Genomic DNA, 20604 nt, shown 5'->3' on the forward strand with positions numbered 1-20604 from the left:
GAGGAAAGCAGAGACAACTTCAATAATATAATGAGACTGCTCCATTACTGGGAACTTTCACCTCCTCCACAGCAGGTTGATAAGTGATTAGGCCAAGATGCCCATATAGTCAATAATAACCATTAGCCAAGTTCACTGCTCTTCCCTCCCCCCTCCTCCTACCTTGGAGAGCAGAGTGAAAGTATGTTTTGGAGCCAAGGTGAAGCAGGAGAATGTAAGGCTGTTGACAGGAATGCCTAGGCTTGGTTTTGGAAAGCAAAAATCTAGGTTCCACAAAACTTTCTATTCCAGGGCAACCTACAAGTACCTCTTAAGCTGAATGATTTAATTTGGGATTTCTGTTCTTTCTCAAATTCTAATCAGGGGAGGGAGGGGAGGCTTGACACCAGAAGCAAAGGACCAACAGCTCCAGCTCAGGGGACACAGCAGCCAGGCGAGACAAAGATGATCCCTATAGGCCCTTTGGGCAGCTCACTGGCACTGAGCTTGGCATCAAGAAGATTCATCTTCACCAGTTAAAATCCAACATCAGACACCAGCTGTGTGAACCTGAGCAAGTCGCTTAACCTTGTTTGCCTCAGTTTCTTTATGTGTACAATAAGCTGGAGAAGAAAATGGCAAACCATTCCAGTATTTTTGCCAAGAAAACCCCAAATGGGGTCACAAAGAGTCAGACATGACTGAAAAACAACACAACAGGTCCTTTGCCTCCTGCTATCAAGAAGCAGGCTGAGGAGGAGCCAGCAAAATCCAAAGTATAATGAGGGACTGCTGTGTAGTGTGTAGTGACCATCCATTCATCTGTACATCCCAGCAGTGTCAGAAATGACAGATGTGCCATTAATGTGGCATTCAGAGAAAAAAGTTTTATGCAGGGTTGAGCCAGAAAGGAGAAGGACTGAATGAGAGGGAACAAACAGGAAGTGAATATTTGAGTACTGGGGTGGAGCAGAAACTATCTGTTAAATCAGCTATAGGCACCATATGGAACTAGGACCCAAGTGCTAATGCTGTAGGATCCCAACTCAATATGTCTAAATCAGAATTCATCATCTTCCCCCCCAAAGCCTGCTCCCCTCGTTGGTTTCTATGCTGCTGTTCACTGTACTCCCCATTCTATGAGTCACTCCTGCTCATCCTCTCAGTCATTATTCATTCATCCCTCTTCCTCACCCACCACATCCACAGGATTATAGGATTTTAGTGCCAGAAGAGAACTTCAAAGCCATAGTCCCAACCCTTCATTTTTTAGATGAGAAAACACCCAGAGAAATGAAGGGACTTGGCCAAAATAAGTTCACAAGAAGCAGAGGTGAGATTTGAACCTGAGTCTGACTCCAAAGCCAGGGCTCTTTCCACACCACCATGCTCTCTGTAATCCCTTGCCAAGTCCTGCTCATTCTGCCATGGCAAAATTTCTTAAATTAGTACTGCCCTCTGCCCCTGCATTTTTCAGCTCCCAGTGCTATCACCCCAAGCATTCATTACTTCTTTCCTGGGCTTTATAGTAACCTTCTAATCAGTCTCCCCAGTTCCAGTTTCTCCTTACTCCAACTTGTATTATACTTCACTACTAAATTAATTTTCCCATTGCACAGTATTGATTATATCACTCCTCTGCTCAAAACACTTCCATGACTCCCCATTGCCTGCCTAATAAAGTCTAGACTACTTAATGTGGTATTCAAAACTCATCATAATCTAGTACCAATATATTTTTAGCCTAATATCACACTATACCTCCTCATATATTATATATTCTAGCCAAACTGCTCATATCCCATGTTTTCCTGCCTCTATACTTTGGTGCACACCATTCCTTACACCTGGAACGCCCTTCCCTCAACACAATCCTATTTATCCTCCAAGGTCCAGCACAAATAATAGCTCCTCTGTGATGCTTTCTTTGCTCATTCTAGCAGAATTGATCTCTCCCTCCTCCGAGTTCTTATAGCAATTTGTACCTCTCCTATACACTTGTCTTATGTTACGGCATTTTGTATTATAGGTATGTTTGTAAGTGTCTTCTCTCTCAAAAAAAAAAAAAACAACAACCAGGTCTTCTGTTTCTAAACACAGTATTCTTTCTACTGTGCCAAGCAGTCAGGCCAAGTAGTGTCCCATTAATCCCAAACCAGGAAAGGGGTCAGATGCCCAAGATTCAGATAAAATGTACTGGGAAGAAATTAATTATAACCATTTTTCATTGTTTCTCACTATGTTCCAGTAAGTACTGTTCGGGGAAGAGGAAAGGAGGCATCATTCGAAATCAAGTCACATCCAGTACTTGCATGCTCAAAGAGATACAAGGTGTCCCAAAAGTCTTACCTCAGTTGTAAGCCTTTCTAGACACCCTCTATATTTTCACTTTCTCGTTCAAGCCACTCCAGAACATTCGCTTACTATATATACCCACTCTTACTCTACGTACCTCTTCTGCTCAATCCCTAATCTCGTAGGAATGCCCATCCACTGCCCATTCTTACCACAAATGCTGCCTCTTATTCTAGCTCATAGTCACAGAAGTTGTCATTCATTCAATAATATTTATTAATATTCTAGGTACCGTGCTAAGGGGCCAAATGAGATCCTGGAGAGTCAACACCCACCACTGAAACAACTTAACAACAACAACCGTGCTAAGACAGTATACACCACCGTGAAGCTGCTTCCTGGTACTCCTAAATACTCGGCATGGAATTGCAATTACTTAAGGTGCCCAACTATTGCAATTAAAGTGACAACGTGACGACCAAGAAGGGAAGGAAATGTTCCTGAGCAAAGCAACGTCTCTGTCTCCCTCCCGGCTCAGTCCCGCAGCATCCCAAGCTCCTGACGCAGGCTGCCTCTTCTCTTTTCTCTTCATATTCTCTCAGATGACTCATTTGCCCTTAGTTTCAATAATCGCTTCCCTTTGGATGAGTCCCAAACCTGTATCTCCCCAGCCCTGACCTCTTTCCTTAACTCCAGTCCTGTATTTTCAGCTACAGGCTTGGAGGTTCTGCCCGGCCTCAGACTCAAATCACCTAAGTGCAAATTGACTATGAATCCCACCCACCCCTTCAAACCACAGCAGCAGCAGCAGCAGCAGCAGCAGCAGCAACAATAAAGCACGGCTCCCTGTACTGACTTCTCAGTGTTTGCCAATGGTCGAGTTATTCATTCTTCTACAGTTTGAAGCTGCTATGTTCTAGTCTCTATCAGCAGCCTTTTGAGAAATGGAATTTCCTCGGAGAAGGAACTAGCCACACAGGAATCCCCTAAGGCTCCATCATAGGCCCTCTTCTCTTTTCTCTTTTCTTCTCTTCTCTCAGTCAGTCAATAAATAAATGTGGAGGTGATTCCTATGTGGCTATTTCAGTCTCTGACACCTCAAGCTTTTCTCCTCTCCCATCCCCCTACTCCCTAACATATACATAGCTGCACACACCTGCACACACATACACACATTCATGTACATGCATGTGCACAGACTTACACACATGTATACTTGTATGCTACGAGTGCATGTGATACATATGTACATGTGTACCTATAGGAACGTACACACATGCATGCATGTACATGCATACAACACAGAAGCACGTGCATGTATACACACAGTACATACATACACAAGCACACCCATACACACACCACTCTGCTGATTCCATGGTGATTTCTTGACCTTGCATCCCCCAGATGTCCCTCTAGCTTTTTGCTACTGGTCTTGGTTCACAATTTCCTGCTTAGCCCTCCAGGGAGGTACCATTTCAATTGTATTTTAAAGGATGAGTAGAAATTAAACTGGTAAGGGATGGAGAGACATTTCAGAAATGCAGTGTGTATGAGCAAAGACTCTGAAGGAGGAAGCCTCAGGACATGGGGGAAGAGAAAGCAATCCTGTTTTTATCTAGAGCACATAGAGATGAGTAGTCTGACATAAACTGTAAGGGCAGAATAGTGCTAGACTGTGGAGGACCTTGAATGCCAAGCAAGGAAGTTTGAGTAGTGGCAGCTTTCCTACTCAGTAGGAAATATGGAACTATTTGGGAAGTTTGAGCAAAGGAATACTATGATTCATTCTTAAATCTACCCACCATGCCCCAACCTCTATGCTGACCTCCAATCTTGCATCTCCAACTGCCTTTCAGACATCTCAAACTAATGTCCAGTAAACACCTTAAACTCAATATGTCCAAAATGGAATTCATTATCTTCCTCCTTAAATCCTCACCCCCTCCTACCTTCCCTATTAACATAGAGGCAACATGATCCTCCCAGCCCCTCAGGCTCACAGCCTAGGAGTCATCCTGGATTCCCAACTATCTCTCACCCATCACCCCCCACATCCAAGCTGTTGCCAAGGCCTTTTGATTGCACCTTTGCAACCTTTCTCATATACACCCCCTTCTCTCTCCTCTGACACTGCCGCCACTCTGGTACAGGCTCTCATCACCTCACACCTGCACTATTGCAGTAACCTGATTGTGGGTCTGCCTGTATCGGGTCTCTCCCCACTCCAGTCCATCCTCCTTTCAGTCACCAAAGTGATTTTTCTAAAGTACAGGTCTGACCATATCACTCGCCTACTCAATAAACTCCAGTGGCTTCTATTGCCTCAAGGATCAAATACAAAATGCTCTATTCGGTATTCAAAGGCCTTCACAACCTAGCCCCCTCCTACCTTTCCAGTCAGTCTTCTTACCCCTTACTCCCAGACAGGTACTCTTTGATCCAGTGACACTGTCCCCCTGGCATTTCCACAAACAAGACACTCCATCTCAGCTCCAGGCATTCTCTCTAGCTGTGCCCCATGGCTGGAACATTCTCCCTCCTCCACTCTGTCTACTAACCTCCCTGTCTTCCTTTAAGTCCCAGCTAAAACCCACCTCCTACATGAAGCCTTCCCCAATCCCACTTAATTCTAGTGCCTTCCCTCTGTTAATTATTTTCTATTTATCCTGTATATAGCTTGCTGTGTATATATTTGTTTGTGTGTTGTCTCCCCAGTTAGGTTGTAATATCCTTGAGGGCAGGAATTATCTTTTGCTTCCTTTTGTATCCCCAGTGCTTAACACAGTCTCTGGCGCATAGTAGGCATCCAATAAATGTTTATTGATTGATTTGTTCCATGTGTAAAGAAATCCAGCAACATATGAAAAGACTAGTTGGAGGACAGTGAGGGGAGGCCTGTGAGGGTGTAGGACTAGGAAGATTTGTTTTAGGAGCTTATTGCAATTGTCTGGGCAGGTGATACTCAATATTAGTACTGGAGTGGGAGCGGGATGGAGAAGAGGGGGCAGATATAGGAGGTATTTCAGAAGTCAAATGGATAGGAAGGATAACTTCCTGCAGGTAAATGACTGGACTTAAGTGAGCGAGATAGCAACATCAAACCTGGGATACAGGGTGCATTGTAGTACCACTGATAGAAAAAAAGGAAATTCAAAGGAGGAGCAGGTTTGTTGGGGGAAAACAACAAGCTCATTTGGGGACACAATGAGTTTGAGGTGCTGATGGGATTTCTCCAGGTGGCAGGGTCCTACAGGTAACTGAACATATGAGTCTTTCCAGCTCTGTCACTTGCTTCATGAAGAAAAGCAAAATCTCAGAACTAGCAAGAGTTCAGCAGCCATCTAATACAACCCATAACTAAATAAGAATCCCCTTTAATTTATCTGAGAAGTGGTCAGCCAGATGTCTTTCTTTGAAGACCTCCAGTTATGGGAAATCAGCTTCCTCCCAAGACAGCTTACTTTTGGATAGTTCTCATTGTTAGGAAGATTTTCCTTATACTTACCCTAATTTTAACCTCTTTTCAAATTTCAGCTGTTGCTCCTAGTTCCATCCTTTGGGGTCAAGCAGAATAAGGCTACTTATTTTTTTCTTTAAAAAAGTTGTTAAATTAAACTTTTTCAATCAACAAAAATCCACCATCTTTCCCTCCCAATTCTCCCCCATCCCTAATTGATTTAAAAAAAAAATTATCTTACAGACATTTGTAATTGAGCCAAACAAATTTCCAAATTGGCCATGTCCAAAAAAAAAGCCTCATTCCGCATTCTGATTCCTTCACTTCTCTATAGGGAGGTGGACAGGCATGTTTCATCATGAGTCATCTAGAATCATGGTTGTTATGCTGATTGGTGTTCCTAAGTCTTTCAAAGTTGTTTGTCTTTATAATGTTGTTATTGTATAAATTGCTCTCCTGGTTCTGCTCACTTCACTCTGTATCAATTTGTACAAGGCTTCCCAGGTTTCTATGAAATCATCCTCTTGGTCATTTCTTAGAGCCCAACAGTTTTCCATCACATTTGTATAACTTGTTCAGTCATTCCTCTCCATTTCCAATTCTTTCCCACTGCAAATATTTTTGTATGTCCCTAGAGTTTGTTTTGCATAGAACAAATCTCTCCATTAATCTACTCTCCCTCTTATTCTCCCCTCTTCCTTCTCTCTCTGCCCTCGTTTCCCTTTATTGTAAAATGTATTTAGGTAGCCAGCTGTGTCTGTGTATTCTTCCCTCCTTCAACCAATTCAGATGACAAAGATGTCCAAGTGTCTCCTTCCTCCTGGTTTGTATACACTTCTATTTAGATACTCCAATTGAATGAGATAATTTTCCTTAACATTCCTCTCCCTTCACCCCTCTGCCCCCACCCAGTTTATTCCTCTTTCCTTCCCTTTCCATTCTTCTTTTAAAATCATCATAACAGAACCACTCTAAGGCCTTCTACTTAAATTCTATGATTCCTGATGACAGGGTTTAGAGAAAAAAAAAGTAGTCATCTCCCATGTTAGACTATAAAGTTTATCCTTGTTTAGTTCCTTATCATTGTTTACCCATATTTAGCTTTTTATTTTAAGGTTGGAATTTAGCTTCAGAATTAGGGATGAAACCAGGGCATCAGGAAGATCCTAGGTCTAGCCACCAGGAAGGTCCAGCTTCTAGTCATGTTTCAGGCTGAGCCTTTTTAACATGTAATCTCCCAGCCCAGCCTGTAGACCCACTTGGAACTTAGATTCAGAGTGAGCATGTGGTTGCCCCGATTCTTCAATATTCTTCGGTACCTTTTCCCCCACCTAATGGCTCTCCAAGGAGTCTAAGAGATGTGAGTTCCCTTGGTCAGAGCCCAGGGCATGCAGTTCCAGCAGGGCCTGGCTCAGGCCCTTCTACAGGGTCAAGCAGCCTCCACGGCATCCAGGCTGCTGCCCCTCTCATCTTGGGTAAGTAGTACTGCACAGCCTGAAGAAAAATGAGGGCCCCATACTGGTTTTAGAACTAAAGAAGGAGCTCACAATTTTCCTTCACTAGGTCATGGGAAAAGGGTCACATTCAAGGGAGGGCTACTTTATCCCCAGTAGAATGAAATCCCAAGTAGGAATAGGAGGACCATAAGGTAAAGAAGTTGACTAGGCAGTTGACAGATGCCTTAGCCTCTGGCTAAGGGTTTAGGAGGTGGAACTCATGGCACCAGAGGCAGAGGGCTGGTGATAAAGGAGGTGGCTGGTCCAGGAAGGAGACAGCAGAAAAGCAGCTTGGGGTGGTTGTTGCCCAGGGGATTGGCTGGCAGAAGAGCTAGTAGGTTAGAGAGGGGCTTCTGGGAAGGACCTCAGATCTGTTCTATCCAAACACTGTTGAGGCAAGAACCAAAGCCTTAGTGAACTGGTCTGAAGTCTCCTTCTTCCCTGTAATTGTCCCTGCAGATATTTGAAGATAGCTATCATGTCCACCAACGTCATCTCATCCTCCATTCCTTCAACCAATCATTATTCATTACTTCAACCTGCTCCATATTGATTGCCCTTCTCTGGACACTCTGTAGGTTTTCAGTGTATTTTACAAAATGCAACAGCCAGAACTGAACACAATTGTCCAGGTGTAAGACCGCACCTGCAACTATCAACCCTTAGTCCTGAACACTGTGTGCCTTAATGTAGCCAAAAAATGAAAATAAAAAGATGGCATTTGCTCTTTAGGCTACCATTTCATATTGTCGTTTTAAGTTTACTAAACCCTTTGATCTTTTTCTTCCAGATAACTGCTGTCTAATTGTACTTCTTTTATCTTGCCCTTATGGAGCTGATTTTTTTAAACTAAAGTCTGTCTATACTGTAAAACTTTTTATTTTATTTTTAGATTTGAATTCTCTCTCCCACCTCTTCCTCATCTCCCCTCCCCCACAATGGAGAAAGTAAAAACAAAACAAAATAAAACACAGATAAAATCAAGTAAAATAAATCCTTGTTTTGGCTGTGTTCCAAGTAATAATGATAAGCCTCAATCTGCATTTTCTATCAGGGGGTGGGCAGCATGTTTCATCATGAATCCTCTGGAATCCTGACTAGTCATTGTATTGGTCAGAGTCATTACAATATTGTTATTGTATCAATTGTTCTCCTAGTACTTACTTCCTTTTGCATCACTTCATGAAAGTCTTCCCAGGTCTCTCTGAAACCATCCCCTACATCATTTTTTACCAACATAATAGTACTCCATCACGTTCTTCCACTGTGTCTTATTCAGTCATTTCCAGATTGATGGTTACCCCCTCACTTTCCAGTATTTTGCCACCACAAAAAGAGGTACTATAAATATTTTTGTGCGTAAGGGTTCTTTTTTCTTTCTTTCTTTGATCTCCTTGAGGTATAAACCTAGTGGCAGTATTGCTAGGTCAACAGATATACACACTTCAATACCTTTTTGGACATTGTTCCAAATTACCTTCCAGAATGCTTGGACCAGTTCACAGCTCAACCAACAGTGCATTAATGAACCTGTTTTCCCACAGACCCTCCAATATTTGTCATTTTCCCATTTTTGTCATCTTTGCTAATCTGATGGGTATGAAGTAGTACCTCAGAGTTGTTTTAATTTTCATTTCTCTTATTATTAGTGATTCAGAACATTTTTTCATAGTTTTAGCGTAGCTTGGATTTCTTCCTCTGAAAACTGCCTATTCATATCCCTTTATTATTTGTCAATTGAAAAATAAGCCTGCATTTATATCTGTTAAATGTCATCATACTAGATTCTTCCTAATGTTCTAGCATGTCAAAATCTTTTCAGATTCCAACTCTGCCACCCAATGTGTTAACAACATCCCTCTCGGAGTTTTTTGCAAATTCAATAAGCATGCCATCTATACCTTTGTGCCATCTGTGTGATTAATAAAAATGTTAAACAGCAAAGAGCCAAACACACACCCCTGGGGCACTTAGTCTGAGACTTCTTTCCAACATAACAATGAACCATTAGCAATTATTCTTCGTGTCTGACCATCCAAACCACTTCCAAATCTACCTAACTATACTATTGTCTCCCCTGCATCTCTTTCTCTTTTCCTCCAGGAAAGCATGAGAGACATTGTCAAATAATTTGGTAAAAACATAGATCAACCATAACCATAGCTTTCCTGATCTATCAATCTAGTAACCTAGTCAAAAGAGGAAAGAAGTTAGTCTGGTATGACCTGTTTGTTTTTGCTTCAATGTTTTCCCTATTTGCATTCCTTTTTGTTCTTCTTGTTGTTTCAATTTTAATTGTTTATTTTCAATTTAATGAACACCAAAAAAGAGAGAAAATTTCTATCTATGAAGTAGAACAGAAAAAAGAGAATTATGTTTGAAAACATGAATCCCTGTTGTGTGCATTTTGCTTTTTAAAAGGCACATAATAAATTCAACATATTACTTTCCCAACTGTCCTACTTGTTTGTGTCTCCCTGTGAACTTTCTTCAGTTTACTTCTGTGCATTTTTTACATTAAATTTTTTTTCAATTATCAAGCATTTTTTTCTCCTTTCCACTAAAGCAAAAACAAAGACAAACTTCATTGTACAAATAAACATAGTCAAACAAAACAAATTCCCATATAGACTGTGTCTGGCAATGTGCACATATTAGTCCAAAATTTCTCTGTTAACCAGGAGAACATGGTACACGGCAAAAGCAATATTGTACAATGAACCACTGGTAATGACTTAGCTATACAATACAAAGATCCAAGACAGTTCCAAAGGACTTATGATGAAAAATGCTATCTACCTCCAGAGAAAGAACTGATAGATTCTGAATACAGATCAAAGCATACTCTTTTTCACTTTTTGGGGTTGGTTTCTGGGGTTTTTTTGCTTTTTTGGCTTTTTTGAGTCTATATTTTCTCTCACAAGATGACTAATATGGAAATATGTTTTGCATGACTGCACATGTATAACCTATATCAAATTGTTTACCATCTCAGGGCAAGGGAAGAGGAGGGAGGAGAGAATTTGGAACTCAAAAATTTTTTAAATGAATATTAAAAGTTGCCTTTACATGTAATTTGAAAAAATAAAATATTATTTTTAAAAAGCTTCTCTGTCATGAGGTTGGTGGCATTCTTCATTATCAGCATTCTGGAATTATGGTTGATCATTGTGACTCAATCTTAAGCAGCATTTTGGACTTGGATTTAGGACTGTGCTATATAGGAACTGCAGTAAGCTATGAACCAAATCCCCACCCCTTTTCAGAGACTGGAGTGGTATTGAAGATGAGAAAAGTAGGGGAAGAGGGGAAATTATGCCTCTCGTGTCTTGTGGAGCGTTTTGTACATTTTTTTTGCTTTTGAAGTAAATATTACTTTGTAAGAACTAATCCAACTGTTAGTGGTTAGATAGAACTAGAGTCTATGGGACCCCTTCCTACAATTGAGGGAAAAAATATCAGTGGGATCTGGAGCCCAAACACTTCCAATCCTCCTAAAGATATAACAGAGAACCCTGAGTAAGATGTAACACACATGGCCCTTAGGCAGTGAGGGCCAGCGTAGCTACTGTTACATGAGCATAGTAAAAACAAATAAGTCTGCAGATTTCAAATGTCAAAAAAGTATGTCCAGTTCTGCCCTTTGAGTTCATCACCCTTTGTCAAAAGGTAGGTAGCAGCAGGCTTCCTCATCTGTCCTCTGGAGCCATGGTTGATTTGCATTGATTAGAGTTTTTGAGTCTTTCAAAGCTTTTTTTTTTATTTTATTACTGTCTAAAATGCTCTCCTAGGTTCTGTTCACTTCATTCTTCATCAGTTCATCCAAGTCTTCCCAGGTTTCTCTGAAACTGTCCTTTTCATGATTTCTTATGGAACAATAATATTCCATTACCGTCATGTACCACAATTTGTTCAGCATGACCCTTCTTTGTTTTTGGTTCTTTGCTACTACAAAAAGAGCTACTATAAATGTTTTTGTACTTATAGGTTCTTTCTGTGGTCTCTTTTGGATACAGGTTTAGTAATGGTATTAACAGGCCAAAGGGTACGCAGAATTTAATAATTTTTTAGGCGTAGTTCCAAATATCTTTCCATAATGGCTGGACCAGTTTACAGCTCCACTATCAGTATTCCTGTCATCCTGTAGCCCCTCTAACAAAAACTGTCATTTTCCTTTCTGTCATCTTTACCAATCTGCTATGTGTGAGGTAGAACCTAAAAGCTGCTTTAATTTGCATTTCTCTCATTCTCAGTGATTTGAAGGGCAGGACCTGCTTTTGAAGAAGTCATGTTTCTCTGTCATCACCATTTCCTCTTAATAATCTGTTCTAGAATTTTATCAAGCTCATGAGTCATTTAATTTCTCTTAGCCTCAATTGTTCACCTACCAAATGGAAAGAATGATAGACACGGAGACGTGGGTTTGAATCCTGACATAGGCTATGTGACTGTGGACAAGTCACTTGACCTTTCTGAGCATATCTCCTCACTTTAGAAACAGTGATACTACCTATCTCACCATATTATCTTAGGGGAAAAACTTTAAAGTGCTGGAGACTCTTGTTCCATGAGTCACCCAGGAGGAGGAAATGTGGATATATTTCAGTACATACCCTGGGAAGGAGTATAGCATCAGTATAAATGAGATCTCAGATCCACTGAAATACATGTGTACTTGTTATACATGTGGATACATGCAGTGCTATGTACATATACCCTCCTCCCAGCAGAATGTAAGCTGCTGATGTTTGGAATACCTTTGTTTTTGTATCTCAGCACAGAAAGGAGAGACTTGCACATAGTAGGTGCTTAATAAATGTTGTTGAATAAAAGGGCATCCCACACTGCATCTAGAACAATCCTGGACACATAATAGAACTCACTAAGTATTTGTGGAATGAATTAAATAGCATCTTGTTTTAGGGAGATAGATTTAGGGTTATAAGTTAAGAAGCCACTGAATCCAACCCCCTCATTTCACCAGACACAAGAAAAGAAACTCAGACCTAGAGAGATGAATTTAATAGGCCAAATAAGTGACAGAGGCAGGATTTGAACTCGGGTCCTCTGATTCTGGAGCCAGTGGTCCTTCCTTTCTTTTTACTTAACTGTTTGCTCTTTTATCTTGAGGACAAGAATAATAGGTTTACCCCACATTTCTTTTCCTCAAACATGGCACACCATCTCCTGACTCCACATATTTTCCCTGGCTATCACTCGTGCATGCCACACTCTCCTTCCTCATCACCACCCCCCCCCCTTCTCTGGCTTCCCTCAAGTCTCAGTTAAAGTCTCACTTACTGCCACAAGCCTTTCTCAGTCTTCCTTAATCTTTGTGCTTTCCTAGCTCTTTTTGTGGTGGCTAAGAATCGGAGATCGAAGGGATGCCCTTCAGCTGGGAAATGGCTGAACAAGCTGTGGTATATGATTGTAATGAAATATTACTGTGCTGTAAGAAATGACAAGCAGGCGCCACAAGGCAGCCCATGGCCCTGCCACTGCAGCCCCTGAGGTCCCCAAGGATGGAGCGACCCCAGCCCCACCACCCACCTTTCCTACTGGGCCCTACCTCCTGCCCCCAGAGCCTCCAGGTGATGGTGGAGATAAGGCTGCAGCGCCCAGTCCCACTGCTGGGGGCCCACCCGCTGCTCCTTGGGGGTTCGGGAGGCCTTACAGGAGGCGAGGGCAGTGGGGCTGTGGGGCCAGGGGCCCCAAATCCAGGAAAGACCTTCTGCTGTGGAATCTGCGGGCGGGGCCTTGGGCGTCGTGAGACACTGAAGCGCCACGAGCGGATCCACACGGGAGAGAAGCCCCACCAGTGCCCTGTGTGTGGGAAGCGCTTCCGAGAGTCCTTCCACCTGAGCAAGTACCATGTGGTGCACACACGAGAGCGGCCCTACAAGTGTGAGCTCTGTGGCAAGGTCTTTGGCTACCCGCAGAGCCTCACGCGCCATCGCCAAGTACACAGGCTGCAGCTGCCCTGTGCCCTGGCTGCCCCTGCTGGCCTTGCCCCAGCCTCTAGCCCCGGGGCCAATCAGGCCTCGGCCGCCACTGGGGCTGCCCCTCCTGAAGGCCTCAGCTATGCTTGCTCTGACTGTGGTGAGCACTTCCCCGACCTCTTCCACGTCATGAGCCACAAGGAGGCGCACATGGCCGAGAAGCCTTACGGCTGCGACGCCTGTGGCAAGGCTTTTGGCTTCATTGAGAATCTCATGTGGCACAAGCTGGTCCACCAAGCAGCCCCTGAGCGCCTCCTGCCTCCTCCGGCCCCTGATGGGCTGGGCCCAGACACCCCAGGCACTGGCCTGGACAATGGGCTGGCTGGGGAGGTGGGGGCAGCTGTAGCAGCCCTTGCGGCTGGGGCGGCGGGGGAAGAGGCAGGTGCGGGGGCTGGGGCAGGAGCAGGGCCTGGCTCTGGGGGCCCTGAGCGCTTTAGTTGTGCCACCTACGGCCAGAGCTTCAAGCACTTTCTGGGGCTGGTGACCCACAAATACGTGCACCTGGTGCGGCCAGCGCTGGGCTGCGGCCTGTGCGGCCAGAGCTTCGCTGGCGCCTACGACCTGCTCCTGCACCCCGCAGCCATCGCCAGAAACGCGGCTTCCGTTGCCCTGTGTGTGGCAAGCGCTTCTGCGAGGCAGCACTGCTGATGCACCACCAGCGCTGCCACACGGAGCAGCGGCCCTACCGTTGCGGCGTCTGTGGGCGTGGTTTCTTGCGCTCCTGGTACCTGCGGCAGCACCGTGTGGTGCACACGGGTGAGCGCGCCTTCAAGTGTGCCGTGTGCGCCAAGCGTTTTGCCCAGTCGTCCAGTCTGGCCGAACACCGCCGCTTGCATGCTGTGGCCAGGCCCCAGCGCTGCGGCGCATGTGGCAAGACCTTCCGCTACCGCTCCAACTTGGTGGAGCACCAACGGCTGCACCTGGGAGAGCGTGCCTACCGCTGTGAGCACTGCGGCAAAGCCTTCTTCCACCTGAGCTCAGTGCTGCGGCACCAGCGGGGCACGGCCCGAGCTGCGCTGCCCAGCCTGCCTCAAGGTCTTTAAAGACCCCGGCTACTTCCGCAAGCACCTGGCTGCTCACCAGGGCGGCCGGCCCTTCCGCTGCTCGGCCTGTGGGGAGGGTTTCTCCAACACGTACGGCCTTAAGAAGCACTGCTTGATCCACAAGGCCGAGAGGCCGGGGGTTGCCACTGCTGGGGCCAAGGAGTCCTGATGGGGATAGGCTAGAGGCGGTCAGCACCATGCTTCCTCCTGCTCCCAGGCTTCACCAAGAGTTTGGAAGGGGGCTCTCCATCTGCCAACCCCCCAACCCTTCTCCCAAAGCCTGGTAGGGGGGCTTCACTCCATAGGGATCTGGCCACTCCCATCATGAGGGATGGACTTTATCCTTCACTTCTCTCTCCCCTGCCTCCCCCACATCCTGGGAACTCTAGGACCCCCCTAACACCAGACTCCCTCTCCATCTGCCCCTTTGTTGTAATCCCCCCACTCCACCCCCCCATCCATGCTCAAACCTGTAGGAAATGAGGCTCATTCCCACCCACCCTGATCACCACCACCACCATCTTGGAATCTGGCTGGAATAGGGGAGGGGGAGGTTGGTTGGGAGAGACATGGGGTAGGGAGGCTCATTGCCGTTTGGATGTGTGGGGAGGGCGTGGGGTGGGGGTGGGGGGAAGATGCAGTTTGTACAGACAAAGTCGGGAATAAATATTATCCTTGTGGCATAGAAAAAAAAAAAGAAATGACAAGCAGGATGGTTTTAGAAAAACCTGGAAAGACTTACATGAACTGATGCAAAGTGAAGTGAGCAGAACCAAGAGAATGTCTACACAGAACAGCAACATTACACCATGAAGAATTGTGAATGACATAGCAATTCTCATGAGTACAATGATCCAAGACAATCCCAAAGGACTAATGATGAAGCATACAATCCACCTCCAGAAAAAGAAGGGATATTGATTGAATACAGACCGAAGCATGCTATATTTCACTTTCTTTCATTCTGTTCCTTTTATTCAAGTTTTCTTGTACAAAATGACTAATATAGAAATGTTTTACATGACTGTACATGCATGACCTATATCTGACTGCTTACCATTTCAGGGAAGGGGGAGGGGAGGGAGGGAAAAATAGTATTTGGAACTCAAAACAAAAAAAAATGTTAAAAAAAATTGTTTTAACATGTAATTGGGGAAAAAAATAAAATATTTTCAAAAAATCTTTGTGCCTTTCTTCTAGGACTACCCTCAGTTTATCCTGTATATGTTGTTTGTGTTGTCACCCCTATTAGACTGTGAACTTGAGATCGGGGGTAGTTTTTCACCTTTGTTTGTATCTCCAGCACTTAGCACAGCACCTAGCTTGTAGTAGGTGCTTATTAAATGCTAGTTGACTGATGTCTCTTATAATGCCTAAGCCAGTGCTATGCACAAAGAATGTGTTCAATAAATACTTAGAATCATGGGAATTAGAGCTGAAAGGGCCTTAGAGGCTATTAAGTCCTGCTTACTCATTCTACAAATAAGGAAACTGAGGGCTGAACAGCAATGAGAGATTAAACAAATAAGCACTAAGTAGCTCAGTTGGGATCCTAGATTTAACCCAGTGCCATGATATGCAGTACCCTTTCTCCATGGTTGCTTAATGGAATTGAAGAGCAGAGAGCCCAAAATGCCTATCAGCTAAACAAATTCACACCAACGTAAGTAATTGGAATAAAAAAAAATGGAGACACCCTGGATAACCCTTTCTGGGGACCTGTCTTGCAAGTGACAAGGTGGAATTCCAGTGTTGTCTTTATTGCCTAAGTACTTAAAAAAAATCACTTCCCATACTTTCTCTGAGCTTCTTTCAGAATTCAGATCTTCCTTCCCCAAATTCTGCTCTACCCACCCTCCCCAGTGCCAAGCCAGATCCTGTGCTCCCTAAGATTCTATATCCCTGAAGCACATGGTCAGATAGAGGAAAGAGACAGGAAGCCACTTGTAGAACGAATGCTGTCTCTGTTGTGACAAGAATAGAGACTTCCAATTAGGAAGAAAAAGATGACTTAAAAAAAAATCAGGGAACTATGCCAACCATAGACTAAGCTTCAAACTATCACACGAACACACACACACACACACACACACCGCCACGTCAAGAAGCAAGTTCAAAAATAGACGTAGGTTTTCATTAAAATGACTGAACAATAGTGACCTGATGCTTGTCCCATTAGTTATTGCAGTTGGATCAGCAACACTCTAACCTGACTCCCATATTTTTATTCTCTCCTCCTGGCCCTGCACATATTTGCAATCATGTGTCCTGTGGGGAAGGCTGGGGCCCTGGGAGGCTGCCAGAGCTAGCTCCTTCTCTCAGCAGCCATCAGGGTTTGTGGTGTGACCTCCCATAAATCCTCTGACCCACTAGGGCCCCAGTCAAGCCCAACTTGATAATTAGGTCAAAAAAGCAGGCACTTTGCTGACTACCAGCTGCTATCTCAAGGCTGGGCTTCCCCTGGGGATGGGAGCAGGAGAGCTGGAGCTAGGAATGTGGACTATAGGGCTAAGGGGGCGGGGAGAGGGTGGGAGGGTTAATTAATTGCATGAGGAACAAAACATCCCTGACAACCTGGAATTGTTATGGAGGGTGCATGCCAAGATACTCAGCCTTAAAATGACAGAATGGTACAGCTAGAATTGGACCTTAGAGAGCAGCCAGTTTCACCTCCTCATTTAACATAACAGGCAACCTAGTATAGGGGAGAAAACACTGACCTTGTATTGGAAGGCTTGGATTTGAGAACTGGTCCTACTACTCCGTAACAGTGTGAACCTGTGCAAATGGGTTACTCTTGATTTCCTCAACTCTAAAAAGGAAAAGTAATGTGGGTTCCCACCACAAACCTGGGACAGTTTCCCGAAGGACAATCCTGTATGCTGGTAAAGGGAGATTGGCCAATGAGAGCCCATTCACCAGTCCCTAAAAGCAGACGTGAGCCTGCTCCTAGTTCTATGTAACAGAGCACCTGGTTCTCACCTTTGAAGTATGCATGTACAGGCATTTTTTGACTCTTTTCCTATCTGATTACTGTGTGGCAAAGAGGGAACTTTTCTATATGCTGCCAGCCAAAAGACCCCTGTGCCCCACACTGTAGGGAGAAAGGAAAAAGTCATAGAATACCCAGGCATGCCAGGAGGCAGGCTTACCCAATGTCCAGGTGGGAGATGGCATCAGGCAGAGCACCATTCCACCTGCTCCTATGGCCAGGGCTCTCTTATCCACTTTAGACAGGGCTAAGGGAACAGAATTGTCCCTCAGGAAACTGCCCTAGGCCCAGGGCTCTGAGTGAGGTGACAGGGATAACTGAAGTGGTTAAGAGAGAATGAATGGAAAGTACTTTATTCCTTTCAATTCAATAAACATTTTGAAGTGCTTATTGAATATAGATCACTGAGTGAGGGCTGGGGAAAAATTATAAAGTTTAGGTAAGACAGGGCCCAGTGGAAGCAGAGTTAGAGTTAAGGAAGCCTGAGGTCTAACCCCACTTGAAATACCAGTCTTGTGACCCTGGGTAAGACACTTAACCTCTCTTGTTTCATCTGTAAAATGGGGGTGATGACTGTATAGCACTTAACTCACAGGGTTGTTGTAAGGCTCAAACACGATAATGTATGCAAACACTTTACAAGCCTGAGAGGTCTATGTGAATGTCAGCTGTCACTATCACTGTTGTCACCATTATCTTAAAACAAGATCGTGGCCTTTATAGAAATTAGAGTCTGGGGGTGTGGGGGATGGAGAATGAGACTTTTCTACATAGCAATAACACAAGTGATCTAGAAATATTAGTGCTTTTTTATATAGATGTGAAAACTGAGGCCCACAGATAGTGTGTATCAGAACTGGAGCTGGACTCCTAGATTCATAAATGTGGAGCTGGAAGGAACCCCAGAGTCCACCTTATCTGACTCCTTCACTGCAGAGATGAGGAAGCTGAGACCCAGAAAGATTAAGGAACTTGTCTAAGGCTGCACAGGTTGTAAATGGCGGATTCTGGACTTGAATCCAGGCCCTCCGATTGCAAATCCCTCATTCTTTCCACAGTCTCCTCACCCTCAGTTTAGCACACATTCCACTAAACAGCTCTGAGCTTTCATACCTTGGAGCTGGAAAGACTTGAAGTCTCCATGTCTTCTGCACATCCCTACAAACAGTGGGGGCTCCAAAAGCACTCGATGCCTCATTCACTTTTTGCTTTTAAGAAAATGAAACATGTGCTCTTTCCGTCTCTCTTTACACACACACACACACAGAATTTTACTCTGTGTCCTGACACTGTCTATAGGACCTTTCATTTATAGATGAGGAACTGAGGCTCACAGATGTCCTGCTCAAGGTGACACAGCTAGTTGTGGGCTACTAATCTCTTGGCTGGTGGGAATCCCAGGACTCTTTCCAGGCCTCTGTTATCTCTGAATTGGTCATTAGGTTCCTTTCCCAATTCTGTAATCCCATCCAGATGAAGAAACAGAGGCATAGAAAAACCAATTGATTTACCCAAAGTCCCACAGATAGTTAGGGGCAGAACAAGGACTTTAAAAACCATGTCTTCACTCTCGGTTCAATACTTTTTCCGCAATGCAAGTTAGGGTCTGTCACTCCACAGTGGGAACAGAGAGATAGATTTGCCCTCTCTCTCTCTTCCTGCCACCAGCCTTGATTGCTCTGGTTGGGGAATGGTAAAAGGGACTAAGGAGAGAGAGCTTTGTCTCAATACATCTCGCTCAATTCTGCCTAGAAAAGGGGCCTCTTTCCCCAGCAAGGCTTCATCCCCCTCCCTATCTGCCCTCCCTCAGACTGTTGGCTATTCCTTCTCCAAGAATGACCCCCACCCTTTCCTCTAGCATTCCCGTTATCTGCCTCATCTTCTCTCCTCCCCCAGGCCCTGCCTGTAAATTTCACATTTTAAACTGGTATTGATTTCCTTGCTAATGCCCCTTGCCAGGGTTGTACAACACACATACAGACAAAGCCAAACAAAACAAAAAGGGCTGATCAGCAGCTTCAGAAATGAATGAGCAAAAAAGGTGGGGGGGGAAGAGTAGGGGGTTGTTGTTGTTGTTTTAATTTAAAGGGGGGAGAAGGATGGGGAAGATCAATCGCACCCAAACAAAACCCAGTGATTTTTGCTCCTCTCAGGGTATCTCCCTGTCCCTGGCACTGAGCTCTTAGAGCACAGGTGGCCCTCACAGGTGGTGAGTTTTGAATGGGAATGGAAGACCCCAGAGAGCTGTTTTCTCATAAAAAAGAGTGTTTTGCCTTTTCCATCTTGTTACCTGAAATGAGAGAGAAAAGACTTCGGCTCTACGGTTACTCAGAATCTATGACTTTAAGCCTCCCCTGCCCTCTCTGTCTACCCAATTACCCTCCCTTCCTTCCCTTCCCCCTCCATAGCTCCCTTTTCCCTTGGCTAATAAGTAATCCTGAGAAGGTTTGCGTACTTTGCTTATTGTGTTTGGCTCAGGAAATATATTTTCTTTACCACCCCCAACCCCAGGCAAATGCTTTTGGAGTTCCATCTGTGAGACTGTGCACATGTAGCAATTGGGTTTAATCTCATTTTCTGAGTAACTGGAGGAAGCTAAAGGCCAGCAGGCATGAATAGCAGTCACTGAGATCCCTCTAGGGGAATGAAAACCCAAGGGTTAGAGGCCTAGTCATTTCTTTCCTTAAGCTCAGGAAACTTCTTTTTTCCTCTGTTCTCCTCTCTTCTCCCTTCTCTTTCTTCCCTCTCACATCATCTCTTCTTCTCCCTCCAACTTTCCTCTCCTCTTTTGTCCACTAGGCAGGACTAAAACCAGAGAAGTAATGATATCCAAACCCAGACCTATTAATAAGCCAAAGACATGTTATCTTTCCTTCACAATTATTAACTTCACTTTCAGGCCATGGCTACACCCCATAGAGTTTTTAGACAATTCTAACACATTCTGACTGCCATAATACAGTGTCCACTCATCTCTAGAGAACTTGGTAGTAAAGATGTACCTTCTAGAGCTAATTTCACACTGGAGGGTCAATCCAATCCACTCCATTTTTATAGAAATGGCTTTAGGGATAATTTTGATTATTTTAAATTAAAATTTTCTTGTATAAATAAAACCTCTGCAGCCAAGAATAGAAGGAATGCAGAAAATTGGTGGAAAATTTTCATAGACAATCTCTCAGAGAGAATGTGATTGGGTTGGAATATTGCTGTGGTGTAGGACATGATGAGCTGGTTAATTTAGAAAAACATAGGAAGACTTGGACCTATGAAGGAAGATGTTACCCACCTTCAGAGAAACAGATGACAAGTAGGAATAAGCATTGTATGGTCTTACATA

The 20604-nt window shown here is 44.2% G+C and overlaps 1 long non-coding RNA gene across 1 annotated transcript in view; it reads left to right on the top strand.

The window, feature by feature from the left end:
• Window positions 1-3111, top strand: part of LOC118840420 — a 35994-nt gene extending 32883 nt beyond the window's left edge. The window contains exon 4 of the long non-coding RNA XR_005009660.1: window positions 2563-3111. This is a non-coding gene — a long non-coding RNA (uncharacterized LOC118840420). The remainder of the gene's footprint in view (window positions 1-2562) is intronic.
• The last annotated feature ends 17493 nt before the right edge of the window (window positions 3112-20604 follow it).

This window comes from Trichosurus vulpecula, chromosome 2, assembly GCF_011100635.1.
Source record: "Trichosurus vulpecula isolate mTriVul1 chromosome 2, mTriVul1.pri, whole genome shotgun sequence".
NCBI classification, from domain to species: Eukaryota; Metazoa; Chordata; class Mammalia; order Diprotodontia; family Phalangeridae; genus Trichosurus; species Trichosurus vulpecula.